Source organism: Globicephala melas, unplaced genomic scaffold, assembly GCF_963455315.2.
Source record: "Globicephala melas unplaced genomic scaffold, mGloMel1.2 SCAFFOLD_522, whole genome shotgun sequence".
Classification (NCBI taxonomy): Eukaryota; Metazoa; Chordata; class Mammalia; order Artiodactyla; family Delphinidae; genus Globicephala; species Globicephala melas.
Window position 1 is genome coordinate 1 of NW_027207687.1, and position 17,075 is coordinate 17,075.

Consider the following 17,075-nt stretch of genomic DNA (forward strand, 5'->3'; position numbering starts at 1 on the left):
GCCCCTCGACCTGCACCTGGCCGCCCCCACCGGCGCCCAGCCCCGGCGCCGCCACCTGTGTGCCGGTGTGTCCCTCCACAGCTCCCTCCGACAAAAGCCCCACCCCCACCCCGCCCCTCTGGCGTGTCACCGCGGCCGGGTGCGGGAGCGGGATCGAGGGCAGGGGCCGCTTCCCCGGGCCTGCCCGCCACCAGGGGCGGGGTCCTGAGTCGGCGGGGTGTGTGGGGGCAAGGGTGGCCTTGCCGGGGCTGAGGGGCCGTGGCGACTCAATGGTGGCTCCCGGTGGCTTCGGGCCAGCTGCTGTCGGGCAGGAGGGCCGGCCCGGGCTGCGGCCGGGCTGCGCCTAGGGCCGCGTGGGCGGGCAGGGCCGATGCCCAAGGGACCGCGGGCCCCGGGCCCTGAAGCCTCCGGGGCCACGTCCCTGTGAGCGACGTGCGGGATCTTGGGCGGGGCGCCAAGCGCCGAAGGGTTTGCTGGGTCACGGCCGCCCTGGGCTGGGAGGTGGTCGCCAAACCCTCCGCCGCCGCCCGATACCCGAGACCTCCGTTGCCCCTGCCTGGGCGGGCGAGGGGGCCCTGCCGGGGCGGGCCGGCCGCCAGGCTGGCGTTAAGGCGCCAGCGCCAGCGAAACTGGGCCTCAAGAGGCCGCCCGCGGCCCCCCGCCCCCGTCTACGGCCATACCACCCTGAACGCGCCCGATCTCGTCTGATCTCGGAAGCTAAGCAGGGTCGGGCCTGGTTAGTACTTGGATGGGAGACCGCCTGGGAATACCGGGTGCTGTAGGCTTTTTGCCTCCCGCTCCGCCCGCCTTCTCCTTTACTCGCCCGCGGCGGGGGCCTCCGGCTCCGCCCCCGCCGGGCCCCGCTGCAGGCCCCACCTCCTCAGGCCCCTCCCACCACGGCGCGCGCCGGCGGGGTCGCTCCCCGCCGGCCCGGCCGGCCAGGCGGCCAGAAGGCGGCCCTGGAAGGCAGGCGCACCCCAGACGCTCCCGGGGTGGCTGGCCCGGACCCAGACTCCGCCGCGGGCCCAGTTGCCGTCCTTTCGGCCCGCGAGCCCCTCGACCTGCACCTGGCCGCCCCCACCGGCGCCCAGCCCCGGCGCCGCCACCTGTGTGCCGGTGTGTCCCTCCACAGCTCCCTCCGACAAAAGCCCCCCCCACCCCGCCCCTCTGGCGTGTCACCGCGGCCGGGTGCGGGAGCGGGATCGAGGGCAGGGGCCGCTTCCCCGGGCCTGCCGGCCACCAGGGGCGGGGTCCTGAGCTCGGCGGGGGGTGTGGGGGCAAGGGTGGCCTTGCCGGGGCTGAGGGGCCGTGGCGACTCAATGGTGGCTCCCAGTGGCTTCGGGCCAGCTGCTGTCGGGCAGGAGGGCCGGCCCGGGCTGCGGCCGGGCTGCGCCTAGGGCCGCGTGGGCGGGCAGGGCCGATGCCCAAGGGACCGCGGGCCCCGGGCCCTGAAGCCTCCGGGGCCACGTCCCTGTGAGCGACGTGCGGGATCTTGGGCGGGGCGCCAAGCGCCGAAGGGTTTGCTGGGTCACGGCCGCCCTGGGCTGGGAGGTGGTCGCCAAACCCTCCGCCGCCGCCCGATACCCGAGACCTCCGTTGCCCCTGCCTGGGCGGGCGAGGGGGCCCTGCCGGGGCGGGCCGGCCGCCAGGCTGGCGTTAAGGCGCCAGCGCCAGCGAAACTGGGCCTCAAGAGGCCGCCCGCGGCGCCCCGCCCCCGTCTACGGCCATACCACCCTGAACGCGCCCGATCTCGTCTGATCTCGGAAGCTAAGCAGGGTCGGGCCTGGTTAGTACTTGGATGGGAGACCGCCTGGGAATACCGGGTGCTGTAGGCTTTTTGCCTCCCGCTCCGCCCGCCTTCTCCTTTACTCGCCCGCGGCGGGGGGGCCGCCGGCTCCGCCCCCGCCGAGCCCCGCTGCAGGCAGTAGTCAAGGTGGGTTTACCTGCCCGAGCAGGAAGCTTGGGCGATGGCAGAAGTGGGAAGAAACTCTTGAGCACAGGTTCTTGGGATCCACGGAGCAGCGCATGCACATGCGATGGGTGCCTACACAGCTGGCTTGCTTGTCTGTGGGGAAAGGCGAGATGGGTCAGGGCCTGGGTTCCTGAGGGGCTGAGAATCAAGGCAGGGATAGAAGAAAGGGGACAGGCCCACATCCCCTGAACCCACGCCGGCGCCCACTCACCTTTGTGGAAAATACGATTGAAAAGTGCCCGCAAGAATCTCTTCAGATGCCTCCAGAGTTGAGGGAAGAAGGGGAGGGGGGAGGCCGGGAGCAGGGTGAGCCCTGAAATCCAACCCTTGTCCCGGTCACACCCCAGCAGCCCTCCCACCTCAGCCCCTTCAAGACCCCAGGGCTCCCCCAACCGCGCTGCACAGATCCTGCCCTGACCATAGTCACCATGTTGATCCCCACGTTGAGCAAGATGAAGCTGACCGGGATCAGAAGAATTGAGTATCCTTGCTCCTGGCATTTCCTGGGGATGGGGCCAGTGAACGGCTCGGCTCGGTAGTAGTTTCGCTCACCCATGGCCGTTGGTCCCAGGACTGCCTGGGCCCTCTGCCCTCCAGTTTTAACTGGGAGCCAGACTGGGTCATAATGGGGCAGGTGGTGAGGTCACAGTGAGGGAGGGGGATGAAAAGGAGGGCCCAGAGTGGCATTCCCTGGTAACCAGGGTCAGGTAAGCTGAGCCTGGACAGTCAAACAGGGCCCGGTGGCCGGCATACATCCCCTCGAGCGGTCATTCATTCGCTCACCGCCCGCTGACTCACTTGTTCAAATGACACATTGCGTCTCTTGGCCCCTCTTGAGACTAGGAAGACCTTGGCCTCAGAGGCCTGCTGAAGGCCTGGCTGGAGTCCAGAGCCTCAGCCTTCTTCATGCCCTTCACTGGGCCTGGAGCTGGACCTGCCCAGATGTGGAACCTCCCAGTTTGGAAGCAACTTCTTGTATGAGGCTCTCTGTGGACAGGGACAGCTGAGACACAGAGGAGGTGCCCAGAGACCAGGGGTTTGGAGTCTGCAGCTGCAGATGTACTTAGTGCATGGTATAGGACCAGGAGGGGCCTGCTGGCAGAACTGTGGCCACTAAACCAAAGGGACCCTCAGGCCAAGAAGGGGACACTGGCTTCTTATTGCAGGAAGCCAAGCGCAGGGACCCAGGCTGGCAGAAGGAGTGGCGCTTCCAAGCCACAGACCACCAATGTTTCCTGGACTCTGGCGCTCTTTATTCCTCTCTCCATGCCCTGCCGCCCCCTGCCCCTGCCCCCACTTGCTGCTGGTAAGTTCATTTTCCCAGTCTGGCTCCCGTGCAGAGAGGGCCTGGAGGCCGAGGTGGAAGGTAGCAGCGAGTTGGCCCGCGCTTGGCCCTCCTGCGGTTGCCGCTTCAGCACCAGACTGTCATACACCTGGTAGTTGGCATTGCCTCCCGGGTTCCGGCTGAGTGGCATGAAGGTGGGCGGGGGTGGAGGGTGCTCGGTAGCCTGGACGTCGGGCAGGAGGTGAGAGGGGCGGAGGAGCAGCGCTGAGCTGGGAGCCGGGGCCCGCTGGTCCGAGGCCTCGGCCAGTACCGTGAGGGAGGCGGAGGTGGCCACAGGGCGCCGCAAGGGCAGGATCTCAGCCCATTCGGCCGCCGGGTGCCGCACCTCGTGGGGATCGCGGGAGTAATCCAAGTGTCCCGTGGAGGGATGCAGGCTGCGGTTGGACTCGCTGTGAGCACAGCTGGGGAGGCTACGTCTGTGGGCCGGTGGGGTGTCGCGCTACCAGGCGTCGGGCCGGTAGACCCGAGGCACCAGAGCGGATGGAGGCTCAGAGCCCTCCAGACCCAGACTCCGCCATGGGCCCAGTTGCCGTCCTTTCGGCCCGCGAGCCCCTCGACCTGCACCTGGCCGCCCCCACCGGCGCCCAGCCCCGGCGCCGCCACCTGTGTGCCGGTGTGTCCCTCCACAGCTCCCTCCGACAAAAGCCCCACCCCCACCCCGCCCCTCTGGCGTGTCACCGCGGCCGGGTGCGGGAGCGGGATCGAGGGCAGGGGCCGCTTCCCCGGGCCTGCCCGCCACCAGGGGCGGGGTCCTGAGTCGGCGGGGTGTGTGGGGGCAAGGGTGGCCTTGCCGGGGCTGAGGGGCCGTGGCGACTCAATGGTGGCTCCCGGTGGCTTCGGGCCAGCTGCTGTCGGGCAGGAGGGCCGGCCCGGGCTGCGGCCGGGCTGCGCCTAGGGCCGCGTGGGCGGGCAGGGCCGATGCCCAAGGGACCGCGGGCCCCGGGCCCTGAAGCCTCCGGGGCCACGTCCCTGTGAGCGACGTGCGGGATCTTGGGCGGGGCGCCAAGCGCCGAAGGGTTTGCTGGGTCACGGCCGCCCTGGGCTGGGAGGTGGTCGCCAAACCCTCCGCCGCCGCCCGATACCCGAGACCTCCGTTGCCCCTGCCTGGGCGGGCGAGGGGGCCCTGCCGGGGCGGGCCAGCCGCCAGGCTGGCGTTAAGGCGCCAGCGCCAGCGAAACTGGGCCTCAAGAGGCCGCCCGCGGCCCCCCGCCCCCGTCTACGGCCATACCACCCTGAACGCGCCCGATCTCGTCTGATCTCGGAAGCTAAGCAGGGTCGGGCCTGGTTAGTACTTGGATGGGAGACCGCCTGGGAATACCGGGTGCTGTAGGCTTTTTGCCTCCCGCTCCGCCCGCCTTCTCCTTTACTCGCCCGCGGCGGGGGCCGCCGGCTCCGCCCCCGCCGGGCCCCGCTGCAGGCCCCACCTCCTCAGGCCCCTCCCACCACGGCGCGCGCCGGCGGGGTCGCTCCCCGCCGGCCCGGCCGGCCAGGCGGCCAGAAGGCGGCCCTGGAAGGCAGGCGCACCCCAGACGCTCCCGGGGTGGCTGGCCCGGACCCAGACTCCGCCGCGGGCCCAGTTGCCGTCCTTTCGGCCCGCGAGCCCCTCGACCTGCACCTGGCCGCCCCCACTGGCGCCCAGCCCCGGCGCCGCCACCTGTGTGCCGGTGTGTCCCTCCACAGCTCCCTCCGACAAAAGCCCCCCCCACCCCGCCCCTCTGGCGTGTCACCGCGGCCGGGTGCGGGAGCGGGATCGAGGGCAGGGGCCGCTTCCCCGGGCCTGCCGGCCACCAGGGGCGGGGTCCTGAGCTCGGCGGGGGGTGTGGGGGCAAGGGTGGCCTTGCCGGGGCTGAGGGGCCGTGGCGACTCAATGGTGGCTCCCAGTGGCTTCGGGCCAGCTGCTGTCGGGCAGGAGGGCCGGCCCGGGCTGCGGCCGGGCTGCGCCTAGGGCCGCGTGGGCGGGCAGGGCCGATGCCCAAGGGACCGCGGGCCCCGGGCCCTGAAGCCTCCGGGGCCACGTCCCTGTGAGCGACGTGCGGGATCTTGGGCGGGGCGCCAAGCGCCGAAGGGTTTGCTGGGTCACGGCCGCCCTGGGCTGGGAGGTGGTCGCCAAACCCTCCGCCGCCGCCCGATACCCGAGACCTCCGTTGCCCCTGCCTGGGCGGGCGAGGGGGCCCTGCCGGGGCGGGCCGGCCGCCAGGCTGGCGTTAAGGCGCCAGCGCCAGCGAAACTGGGCCTCAAGAGGCCGCCCGCGGCGCCCCGCCCCCGTCTACGGCCATACCACCCTGAACGCGCCCGATCTCGTCTGATCTCGGAAGCTAAGCAGGGTCGGGCCTGGTTAGTACTTGGATGGGAGACCGCCTGGGAATACCGGGTGCTGTAGGCTTTTTGCCTCCCGCTCCGCCCGCCTTCTCCTTTACTCGCCCGCGGCGGGGGGGCCGCCGGCTCCGCCCCCGCCGAGCCCCGCTGCAGGCAGTAGTCAAGGTGGGTTTACCTGCCCGAGCAGGAAGCTTGGGCGATGGCAGAAGTGGGAAGAAACTCTTGAGCACAGGTTCTTGGGATCCACGGAGCAGCGCATGCACATGCGATGGGTGCCTACACAGCTGGCTTGCTTGTCTGTGGGGAAAGGCGAGATGGGTCAGGGCCTGGGTTCCTGAGGGGCTGAGAATCAAGGCAGGGATAGAAGAAAGGGGACAGGCCCACATCCCCTGAACCCACGCCGGCGCCCACTCACCTTTGTGGAAAATACGATTGAAAAGTGCCCGCAAGAATCTCTTCAGATGCCTCCAGAGTTGAGGGAAGAAGGGGAGGGGGGAGGCCGGGAGCAGGGTGAGCCCTGAAATCCAACCCTTGTCCCGGTCACACCCCAGCAGCCCTCCCACCTCAGCCCCTTCAAGACCCCAGGGCTCCCCCAACCGCGCTGCACAGATCCTGCCCTGACCATAGTCACCATGTTGATCCCCACGTTGAGCAAGATGAAGCTGACCGGGATCAGAAGAATTGAGTATCCTTGCTCCTGGCATTTCCTGGGGATGGGGCCAGTGAACGGCTCGGCTCGGTAGTAGTTTCGCTCACCCATGGCCGTTGGTCCCAGGACTGCCTGGGCCCTCTGCCCTCCAGTTTTAACTGGGAGCCAGACTGGGTCATAATGGGGCAGGTGGTGAGGTCACAGTGAGGGAGGGGGATGAAAAGGAGGGCCCAGAGTGGCATTCCCTGGTAACCAGGGTCAGGTAAGCTGAGCCTGGACAGTCAAACAGGGCCCGGTGGCCGGCATACATCCCCTCGAGCGGTCATTCATTCGCTCACCGCCCGCTGACTCACTTGTTCAAATGACACATTGCGTCTCTTGGCCCCTCTTGAGACTAGGAAGACCTTGGCCTCAGAGGCCTGCTGAAGGCCTGGCTGGAGTCCAGAGCCTCAGCCTTCTTCATGCCCTTCACTGGGCCTGGAGCTGGACCTGCCCAGATGTGGAACCTCCCAGTTTGGAAGCAACTTCTTGTATGAGGCTCTCTGTGGACAGGGACAGCTGAGACACAGAGGAGGTGCCCAGAGACCAGGGGTTTGGAGTCTGCAGCTGCAGATGTACTTAGTGCATGGTATAGGACCAGGAGGGGCCTGCTGGCAGAACTGTGGCCACTAAACCAAAGGGACCCTCAGGCCAAGAAGGGGACACTGGCTTCTTATTGCAGGAAGCCAAGCGCAGGGACCCAGGCTGGCAGAAGGAGTGGCGCTTCCAAGCCACAGACCACCAATGTTTCCTGGACTCTGGCGCTCTTTATTCCTCTCTCCATGCCCTGCCGCCCCCTGCCCCTGCCCCCACTTGCTGCTGGTAAGTTCATTTTCCCAGTCTGGCTCCCGTGCAGAGAGGGCCTGGAGGCCGAGGTGGAAGGTAGCAGCGAGTTGGCCCGCGCTTGGCCCTCCTGCGGTTGCCGCTTCAGCACCAGACTGTCATACACCTGGTAGTTGGCATTGCCTCCCGGGTTCCGGCTGAGTGGCATGAAGGTGGGCGGGGGTGGAGGGTGCTCGGTAGCCTGGACGTCGGGCAGGAGGTGAGAGGGGCGGAGGAGCAGCGCTGAGCTGGGAGCCGGGGCCCGCTGGTCCGAGGCCTCGGCCAGTACCGTGAGGGAGGCGGAGGTGGCCACAGGGCGCCGCAAGGGCAGGATCTCAGCCCATTCGGCCGCCGGGTGCCGCACCTCGTGGGGATCGCGGGAGTAATCCAAGTGTCCCGTGGAGGGATGCAGGCTGCGGTTGGACTCGCTGTGAGCACAGCTGGGGAGGCTACGTCTGTGGGCCGGTGGGGTGTCGCGCTACCAGGCGTCGGGCCGGTAGACCCGAGGCACCAGAGCGGATGGAGGCTCAGAGCCCTCCAGACCCAGACTCCGCCATGGGCCCAGTTGCCGTCCTTTCGGCCCGCGAGCCCCTCGACCTGCACCTGGCCGCCCCCACCGGCGCCCAGCCCCGGCGCCGTCACCTGTGTGCCGGTGTGTCCCTCCACAGCTCCCTCCGACAAAAGCCCCACCCCCACCCCGCCCCTCTGGCGTGTCACCGCGGCCGGGTGCGGGAGCGGGATCGAGGGCAGGGGCCGCTTCCCCGGGCCTGCCCGCCACCAGGGGCGGGGTCCTGAGTCGGCGGGGTGTGTGGGGGCAAGGGTGGCCTTGCCGGGGCTGAGGGGCCGTGGCGACTCAATGGTGGCTCCCGGTGGCTTCGGGCCAGCTGCTGTCGGGCAGGAGGGCCGGCCCGGGCTGCGGCCGGGCTGCGCCTAGGGCCGCGTGGGCGGGCAGGGCCGATGCCCAAGGGACCGCGGGCCCCGGGCCCTGAAGCCTCCGGGGCCACGTCCCTGTGAGCGACGTGCGGGATCTTGGGCGGGGCGCCAAGCGCCGAAGGGTTTGCTGGGTCACGGCCGCCCTGGGCTGGGAGGTGGTCGCCAAACCCTCCGCCGCCGCCCGATACCCGAGACCTCCGTTGCCCCTGCCTGGGCGGGCGAGGGGGCCCTGCCGGGGCGGGCCGGCCGCCAGGCTGGCGTTAAGGCGCCAGCGCCAGCGAAACTGGGCCTCAAGAGGCCGCCCGCGGCCCCCCGCCCCCGTCTACGGCCATACCACCCTGAACGCGCCCGATCTCGTCTGATCTCGGAAGCTAAGCAGGGTCGGGCCTGGTTAGTACTTGGATGGGAGACCGCCTGGGAATACCGGGTGCTGTAGGCTTTTTGCCTCCCGCTCCGCCCGCCTTCTCCTTTACTCGCCCGCGGCGGGGGCCGCCGGCTCCGCCCCCGCCGGGCCCCGCTGCAGGCCCCACCTCCTCAGGCCCCTCCCACCACGGCGCGCGCCGGCGGGGTCGCTCCCCGCCGGCCCGGCCGGCCAGGCGGCCAGAAGGCGGCCCTGGAAGGCAGGCGCACCCCAGACGCTCCCGGGGTGGCTGGCCCGGACCCAGACTCCGCCGCGGGCCCAGTTGCCGTCCTTTCGGCCCGCGAGCCCCTCGACCTGCACCTGGCCGCCCCCACCGGCGCCCAGCCCCGGCGCCGCCACCTGTGTGCCGGTGTGTCCCTCCACAGCTCCCTCCGACAAAAGCCCCCCCCACCCCGCCCCTCTGGCGTGTCACCGCGGCCGGGTGCGGGAGCGGGATCGAGGGCAGGGGCCGCTTCCCCGGGCCTGCCGGCCACCAGGGGCGGGGTCCTGAGCTCGGCGGGGGGTGTGGGGGCAAGGGTGGCCTTGCCGGGGCTGAGGGGCCGTGGCGACTCAATGGTGGCTCCCAGTGGCTTCGGGCCAGCTGCTGTCGGGCAGGAGGGCCGGCCCGGGCTGCGGCCGGGCTGCGCCTAGGGCCGCGTGGGCGGGCAGGGCCGATGCCCAAGGGACCGCGGGCCCCGGGCCCTGAAGCCTCCGGGGCCACGTCCCTGTGAGCGACGTGCGGGATCTTGGGCGGGGCGCCAAGCGCCGAAGGGTTTGCTGGGTCACGGCCGCCCTGGGCTGGGAGGTGGTCGCCAAACCCTCCGCCGCCGCCCGATACCCGAGACCTCCGTTGCCCCTGCCTGGGCGGGCGAGGGGGCCCTGCCGGGGCGGGCCGGCCGCCAGGCTGGCGTTAAGGCGCCAGCGCCAGCGAAACTGGGCCTCAAGAGGCCGCCCGCGGCCCCCCGCCCCCGTCTACGGCCATACCACCCTGAACGCGCCCGATCTCGTCTGATCTCGGAAGCTAAGCAGGGTCGGGCCTGGTTAGTACTTGGATGGGAGACCGCCTGGGAATACCGGGTGCTGTAGGCTTTTTGCCTCCCGCTCCGCCCGCCTTCTCCTTTACTCGCCCGCGGCGGGGGGGCCGCCGGCTCCGCCCCCGCCGAGCCCCGCTGCAGGCAGTAGTCAAGGTGGGTTTACCTGCCCGAGCAGGAAGCTTGGGCGATGGCAGAAGTGGGAAGAAACTCTTGAGCACAGGTTCTTGGGATCCACGGAGCAGCGCATGCACATGCGATGGGTGCCTACACAGCTGGCTTGCTTGTCTGTGGGGAAAGGCGAGATGGGTCAGGGCCTGGGTTCCTGAGGGGCTGAGAATCAAGGCAGGGATAGAAGAAAGGGGACAGGCCCACATCCCCTGAACCCACGCCGGCGCCCACTCACCTTTGTGGAAAATACGATTGAAAAGTGCCCGCAAGAATCTCTTCAGATGCCTCCAGAGTTGAGGCAAGAAGGGGAGGGGGGAGGCCGGGAGCAGGGTGAGCCCTGAAATCCAACCCTTGTCCCGGTCACACCCCAGCAGCCCTCCCACCTCAGCCCCTTCAAGACCCCAGGGCTCCCCCAACCGCGCTGCACAGATCCTGCCCTGACCATAGTCACCATGTTGATCCCCACGTTGAGCAAGATGAAGCTGACCGGGATCAGAAGAATTGAGTATCCTTGCTCCTGGCATTTCCTGGGGATGGGGCCAGTGAACGGCTCGGCTCGGTAGTAGTTTCGCTCACCCATGGCCGTTGGTCCCAGGACTGCCTGGGCCCTCTGCCCTCCAGTTTTAACTGGGAGCCAGACTGGGTCATAATGGGGCAGGTGGTGAGGTCACAGTGAGGGAGGGGGATGAAAAGGAGGGCCCAGAGTGGCATTCCCTGGTAACCAGGGTCAGGTAAGCTGAGCCTGGACAGTCAAACAGGGCCCGGTGGCCGGCATACATCCCCTCGAGCGGTCATTCATTCGCTCACCGCCCGCTGACTCACTTGTTCAAATGACACATTGCGTCTCTTGGCCCCTCTTGAGACTAGGAAGACCTTGGCCTCAGAGGCCTGCTGAAGGCCTGGCTGGAGTCCAGAGCCTCAGCCTTCTTCATGCCCTTCACTGGGCCTGGAGCTGGACCTGCCCAGATGTGGAACCTCCCAGTTTGGAAGCAACTTCTTGTATGAGGCTCTCTGTGGACAGGGACAGCTGAGACACAGAGGAGGTGCCCAGAGACCAGGGGTTTGGAGTCTGCAGCTGCAGATGTACTTAGTGCATGGTATAGGACCAGGAGGGGCCTGCTGGCAGAACTGTGGCCACTAAACCAAAGGGACCCTCAGGCCAAGAAGGGGACACTGGCTTCTTATTGCAGGAAGCCAAGCGCAGGGACCCAGGCTGGCAGAAGGAGTGGCGCTTCCAAGCCACAGACCACCAATGTTTCCTGGACTCTGGCGCTCTTTATTCCTCTCTCCATGCCCTGCCGCCCCCTGCCCCTGCCCCCACTTGCTGCTGGTAAGTTCATTTTCCCAGTCTGGCTCCCGTGCAGAGAGGGCCTGGAGGCCGAGGTGGAAGGTAGCAGCGAGTTGGCCCGCGCTTGGCCCTCCTGCGGTTGCCGCTTCAGCACCAGACTGTCATACACCTGGTAGTTGGCATTGCCTCCCGGGTTCCGGCTGAGTGGCATGAAGGTGGGCGGGGGTGGAGGGTGCTCGGTAGCCTGGACGTCGGGCAGGAGGTGAGAGGGGCGGAGGAGCAGCGCTGAGCTGGGAGCCGGGGCCCGCTGGTCCGAGGCCTCGGCCAGTACCGTGAGGGAGGCGGAGGTGGCCACAGGGCGCCGCAAGGGCAGGATCTCAGCCCATTCGGCCGCCGGGTGCCGCACCTCGTGGGGATCGCGGGAGTAATCCAAGTGTCCCGTGGAGGGATGCAGGCTGCGGTTGGACTCGCTGTGAGCACAGCTGGGGAGGCTACGTCTGTGGGCCGGTGGGGTGTCGCGCTACCAGGCGTCGGGCCGGTAGACCCGAGGCACCAGAGCGGATGGAGGCTCAGAGCCCTCCAGACCCAGACTCCGCCGCGGGCCCAGTTGCCGTCCTTTCGGCCCGCGAGCCCCTCGACCTGCACCTGGCCGCCCCCACCGGCGCCCAGCCCCGGCGCCGCCACCTGTGTGCCGGTGTGTCCCTCCACAGCTCCCTCCGTCAAAAGCCCCCCCCCACCCCGCCCCTCTGGCGTGTCACCGCGGCCGGGTGCGGGAGCGGGATCGAGGGCAGGGGCCGCTTCCCCGGGCCTGCCGGCCACCAGGGGCGGGGTCCTGAGCTCGGCGGGGGGTGTGGGGGCAAGGGTGGCCTTGCCGGGGCTGAGGGGCCGTGGCGACTCAATGGTGGCTCCCGGTGGCTTCGGGCCAGCTGCTGTCGGGCAGGAGGGCCGGCCCGGGCTGCGGCCGGGCTGCGCCTAGGGCCGCGTGGGCGGGCAGGGCCGATGCCCAAGGGACCGCGGGCCCCGGGCCCTGAAGCCTCCGGGGCCACGTCCCTGTGAGCGACGTGCGGGATCTTGGGCGGGGCGCCAAGCGCCGAAGGGTTTGCTGGGTCACGGCCGCCCTGGGCTGGGAGGTGGTCGCCAAACCCTCCGCCGCCGCCCGATACCCGAGACCTCCGTTGCCCCTGCCTGGGCGGGCGAGGGGGCCCTGCCGGGGCGGGCCGGCCGCCAGGCTGGCGTTAAGGCGCCAGCGCCAGCGAAACTGGGCCTCAAGAGGCCGCCCGCGGCCCCCCGCCCCCGTCTACGGCCATACCACCCTGAACGCGCCCGATCTCGTCTGATCTCGGAAGCTAAGCAGGGTCGGGCCTGGTTAGTACTTGGATGGGAGACCGCCTGGGAATACCGGGTGCTGTAGGCTTTTTGCCTCCCGCTCCGCCCGCCTTCTCCTTTACTCGCCCGCGGCGGGGGCCGCCGGCTCCGCCCCCGCCGGGCCCCGCTGCAGGCCCCACCTCCTCAGGCCCCTCCCACCACGGCGCGCGCCGGCGGGGTCGCTCCCCGCCGGCCCGGCCGGCCAGGCGGCCAGAAGGCGGCCCTGGAAGGCAGGCGCACCCCAGACGCTCCCGGGGTGGCTGGCCCGGACCCAGACTCCGCCGCGGGCCCAGTTGCCGTCCTTTCGGCCCGCGAGCCCCTCGACCTGCACCTGGCCGCCCCCACCGGCGCCCAGCCCCGGCTCCGCCACCTGTGTGCCGGTGTGTCCCTCCACAGCTCCCTCCGACAAAAGCCCCCCCCACCCCGCCCCTCTGGCGTGTCACCGCGGCCGGGTGCGGGAGCGGGATCGAGGGCAGGGGCCGCTTCCCCGGGCCTGCCGGCCACCAGGGGCGGGGTCCTGAGCTCGGCGGGGGGTGTGGGGGCAAGGGTGGCCTTGCCGGGGCTGAGGGGCCGTGGCGACTCAATGGTGGCTCCCAGTGGCTTCGGGCCAGCTGCTGTCGGGAAGGAGGGCCGGCCCGGGCTGCGGCCGGGCTGCGCCTAGGGCCGCGTGGGCGGGCAGGGCCGATGCCCAAGGGACCGCGGGCCCCGGGCCCTGAAGCCTCCGGGGCCACGTCCCTGTGAGCGACGTGCGGGATCTTGGGCGGGGCGCCAAGCGCCGAAGGGTTTGCTGGGTCACGGCCGCCCTGGGCTGGGAGGTGGTCGCCAAACCCTCCGCCGCCGCCCGATACCCGAGACCTCCGTTGCCCCTGCCTGGGCGGGCGAGGGGGCCCTGCCGGGGCGGGCCGGCCGCCAGGCTGGCGTTAAGGCGCCAGCGCCAGCGAAACTGGGCCTCAAGAGGCCGCCCGCGGCCCCCCGCCCCCGTCTACGGCCATACCACCCTGAACGCGCCCGATCTCGTCTGATCTCGGAAGCTAAGCAGGGTCGGGCCTGGTTAGTACTTGGATGGGAGACCGCCTGGGAATACCGGGTGCTGTAGGCTTTTTGCCTCCCGCTCCGCCCGCCTTCTCCTTTACTCGCCCGCGGCGGGGGCCGCCGGCTCCGCCCCCGCCGGGCCCCGCTGCAGGCCCCACCTCCTCAGGCCCCTCCCACCACGGCGCGCGCCGGCGGGGTCGCTCCCCGCCGGCCCGGCCGGCCAGGCGGCCAGAAGGCGGCCCTGGAAGGCAGGCGCACCCCAGACGCTCCCGGGGTGGCTGGCCCGGACCCAGACTCCGCCGCGGGCCCAGTTGCCGTCCTTTCGGCCCGCGAGCCCCTCGACCTGCACCTGGCCGCCCCCACCGGCGCCCAGCCCCGGCGCCGCCACCTGTGTGCCGGTGTGTCCCTCCACAGCTCCCTCCGACAAAAGCCCCCCCCCACCCCGCCCCTCTGGCGTGTCACCGCGGCCGGGTGCGGGAGCGGGATCGAGGGCAGGGGCCGCTTCCCCGGGCCTGCCGGCCACCAGGGGCGGGGTCCTGAGCTCGGCGGGGGGTGTGGGGGCAAGGGTGGCCTTGCCGGGGTTGAGGGGCCGTGGCGACTCAATGGTGGCTCCCGGTGGCTTCGGGCCAGCTGCTGTCGGGCAGGAGGGCCGGCCCGGGCTGCGGCCGGGCTGCGCCTAGGGCCGCGTGGGCGGGCAGGGCCGATGCCCAAGGGACCGCGGGCCCCGGGCCCTGAAGCCTCCGGGGCCACGTCCCTGTGAGCGACGTGCGGGATCTTGGGCGGGGCGCCAAGCGCCGAAGGGTTTGCTGGGTCACGGCCGCCCTGGGCTGGGAGGTGGTCGCCAAACCCTCCGCCGCCGCCCGATACCCGAGACCTCCGTTGCCCCTGCCTGGGCGGGCGAGGGGGCCCTGCCGGGGCGGGCCGGCCGCCAGGCTGGCGTTAAGGCGCCAGCGCCAGCGAAACTGGGCCTCAAGAGGCCGCCCGCGGCCCCCCGCCCCCGTCTACGGCCATACCACCCTGAACGCGCCCGATCTCGTCTGATCTCGGAAGCTAAGCAGGGTCGGGCCTGGTTAGTACTTGGATGGGAGACCGCCTGGGAATACCGGGTGCTGTAGGCTTTTTGCCTCCCGCTCCGCCCGCCTTCTCCTTTACTCGCCCGCGGCGGGGGCCGCCGGCTCCGCCCCCGCCGGGCCCCGCTGCAGGCCCCACCTCCTCAGGCCCCTCCCACCACGGCGCGCGCCGGCGGGGTCGCTCCCCGCCGGCCCGGCCGGCCAGGCGGCCAGAAGGCGGCCCTGGAAGGCAGGCGCACCCCAGACGCTCCCGGGGTGGCTGGCCCGGACCCAGACTCCGCCGCGGGCCCAGTTGCCGTCCTTTCGGCCCGCGAGCCCCTCGACCTGCACCTGGCCGCCCCCACCGGCTCCCAACCCCGGCGCCGCCACCTGTGTGCCGGTGTGTCCCTCCACAGCTCCCTCCGACAAAAGCCCCCCCCCACCCCGCCCCTCTGGCGTGTCACCGCGGCCGGGTGCGGGAGCGGGATCGAGGGCAGGGGCCGCTTCCCCGGGCCTGCCGGCCACCAGGGGCGGGGTCCTGAGCTCGGCGGGGGGTGTGGGGGCAAGGGTGGCCTTGCCGGGGCTGAGGGGCCGTGGCGACTCAATGGTGGCTCCCGGTGGCTTCGGGCCAGCTGCTGTCGGGCAGGAGGGCCGGCCCGGGCTGCGGCCGGGCTGCGCCTAGGGCCGCGTGGGCGGGCAGGGCCGATGCCCAAGGGACCGCGGGCCCCGGGCCCTGAAGCCTCCGGGGCCACGTCCCTGTGAGCGACGTGCGGGATCTTGGGCGGGGCGCCAAGCGCCGAAGGGTTTGCTGGGTCACGGCCGCCCTGGGCTGGGAGGTGGTCGCCAAACCCTCCGCCGCCGCCCGATACCCGAGACCTCCGTTGCCCCTGCCTGGGCGGGCGAGGGGGCCCTGCCGGGGCGGGCCGGCCGCCAGGCTGGCGTTAAGGCGCCAGCGCCAGCGAAACTGGGCCTCAAGAGGCCGCCCGCGGCCCCCCGCCCCCGTCTACGGCCATACCACCCTGAACGCGCCCGATCTCGTCTGATCTCGGAAGCTAAGCAGGGTCGGGCCTGGTTAGTACTTGGATGGGAGACCGCCTGGGAATACCGGGTGCTGTAGGCTTTTTGCCTCCCGCTCCGCCCGCCTTCTCCTTTACTCGCCCGCGGCGGGGGGGCCGCCGGCTCCGCCCCCGCCGAGCCCCGCTGCAGGCAGTAGTCAAGGTGGGTTTACCTGCCCGAGCAGGAAGCTTGGGCGATGGCAGAAGTGGGAAGAAACTCTTGAGCACAGGTTCTTGGGATCCACGGAGCAGCGCATGCACATGCGATGGGTGCCTACACAGCTGGCTTGCTTGTCTGTGGGGAAAGGCGAGATGGGTCAGGGCCTGGGTTCCTGAGGGGCTGAGAATCAAGGCAGGGATAGAAGAAAGGGGACAGGCCCACATCCCCTGAACCCACGCCGGCGCCCACTCACCTTTGTGGAAAATACGATTGAAAAGTGCCCGCAAGAATCTCTTCAGATGCCTCCAGAGTTGAGGCAAGAAGGGGAGGGGGGAGGCCGGGAGCAGGGTGAGCCCTGAAATCCAACCCTTGTCCCGGTCACACCCCAGCAGCCCTCCCACCTCAGCCCCTTCAAGACCCCAGGGCTCCCCCAACCGCGCTGCACAGATCCTGCCCTGACCATAGTCACCATGTTGATCCCCACGTTGAGCAAGATGAAGCTGACCGGGATCAGAAGAATTGAGTATCCTTGCTCCTGGCATTTCCTGGGGATGGGGCCAGTGAACGGCTCGGCTCGGTAGTAGTTTCGCTCACCCATGGCCGTTGGTCCCAGGACTGCCTGGGCCCTCTGCCCTCCAGTTTTAACTGGGAGCCAGACTGGGTCATAATGGGGCAGGTGGTGAGGTCACAGTGAGGGAGGGGGATGAAAAGGAGGGCCCAGAGTGGCATTCCCTGGTAACCAGGGTCAGGTAAGCTGAGCCTGGACAGTCAAACAGGGCCCGGTGGCCGGCATACATCCCCTCGAGCGGTCATTCATTCGCTCACCGCCCGCTGACTCACTTGTTCAAATGACACATTGCGTCTCTTGGCCCCTCTTGAGACTAGGAAGACCTTGGCCTCAGAGGCCTGCTGAAGGCCTGGCTGGAGTCCAGAGCCTCAGCCTTCTTCATGCCCTTCACTGGGCCTGGAGCTGGACCTGCCCAGATGTGGAACCTCCCAGTTTGGAAGCAACTTCTTGTATGAGGCTCTCTGTGGACAGGAACAGCTGAGACACAGAGGAGGTGCCCAGAGACCAGGGGTTTGGAGTCTGCAGCTGCAGATGTACTTAGTGCATGGTATAGGACCAGGAGGGGCCTGCTGGCAGAACTGTGGCCACTAAACCAAAGGGACCCTCAGGCCAAGAAGGGGACACTGGCTTCTTATTGCAGGAAGCCAAGCGCAGGGACCCAGGCTGGCAGAAGGAGTGGCGCTTCCAAGCCACAGACCACCAATGTTTCCTGGACTCTGGCGCTCTTTATTCCTCTCTCCATGCCCTGCCGCCCCCTGCCCCTGCCCCCACTTGCTGCTGGTAAGTTCATTTTCCCAGTCTGGCTCCCGTGCAGAGAGGGCCTGGAGGCCGAGGTGGAAGGTAGCAGCGAGTTGGCCCGCGCTTGGCCCTCCTGCGGTTG

The 17,075-nt window shown here is 70.0% G+C and overlaps 10 non-coding genes across 10 annotated transcripts; all 10 read left to right on the forward strand.

Annotated features, from left to right (window-relative positions):
* Window positions 1-666: 666 nt before the first annotated feature.
* Window positions 667-785, forward strand: LOC132596150 (5S ribosomal RNA). The gene has a single exon (XR_009562250.1). It is a non-coding gene; the product is annotated as a 5S ribosomal RNA (ribosomal RNA).
* Window positions 786-1,716: 931 nt separating this feature from the next.
* LOC132596197 (5S ribosomal RNA) lies at window positions 1,717-1,835 on the forward strand. Its single transcript, XR_009562297.1, has one exon. It is a non-coding gene; the product is annotated as a 5S ribosomal RNA (ribosomal RNA).
* A 2,696-nt stretch (window positions 1,836-4,531) lies between these two features.
* LOC132596208 (5S ribosomal RNA) lies at window positions 4,532-4,650 on the forward strand. Its single transcript, XR_009562308.1, has one exon. It is a non-coding gene; the product is annotated as a 5S ribosomal RNA (ribosomal RNA).
* A 931-nt stretch (window positions 4,651-5,581) lies between these two features.
* On the forward strand, window positions 5,582-5,700 carry LOC132596219 (5S ribosomal RNA). The gene has a single exon (XR_009562319.1). It is a non-coding gene; the product is annotated as a 5S ribosomal RNA (ribosomal RNA).
* Window positions 5,701-8,396: 2,696 nt separating this feature from the next.
* On the forward strand, window positions 8,397-8,515 carry LOC132596230 (5S ribosomal RNA). The gene has a single exon (XR_009562330.1). It is a non-coding gene; the product is annotated as a 5S ribosomal RNA (ribosomal RNA).
* A 931-nt stretch (window positions 8,516-9,446) lies between these two features.
* LOC132596156 (5S ribosomal RNA) lies at window positions 9,447-9,565 on the forward strand. Its single transcript, XR_009562256.1, has one exon. It is a non-coding gene; the product is annotated as a 5S ribosomal RNA (ribosomal RNA).
* Window positions 9,566-12,261: 2,696 nt separating this feature from the next.
* On the forward strand, window positions 12,262-12,380 carry LOC132596167 (5S ribosomal RNA). Its single transcript, XR_009562267.1, has one exon. It is a non-coding gene; the product is annotated as a 5S ribosomal RNA (ribosomal RNA).
* Window positions 12,381-13,311: 931 nt separating this feature from the next.
* On the forward strand, window positions 13,312-13,430 carry LOC132596178 (5S ribosomal RNA). The gene has a single exon (XR_009562278.1). It is a non-coding gene; the product is annotated as a 5S ribosomal RNA (ribosomal RNA).
* Window positions 13,431-14,362: 932 nt separating this feature from the next.
* On the forward strand, window positions 14,363-14,481 carry LOC132596189 (5S ribosomal RNA). The gene has a single exon (XR_009562289.1). It is a non-coding gene; the product is annotated as a 5S ribosomal RNA (ribosomal RNA).
* Window positions 14,482-15,413: 932 nt separating this feature from the next.
* Window positions 15,414-15,532, forward strand: LOC132596191 (5S ribosomal RNA). Its single transcript, XR_009562291.1, has one exon. It is a non-coding gene; the product is annotated as a 5S ribosomal RNA (ribosomal RNA).
* Window positions 15,533-17,075: the final 1,543 nt, after the last annotated feature.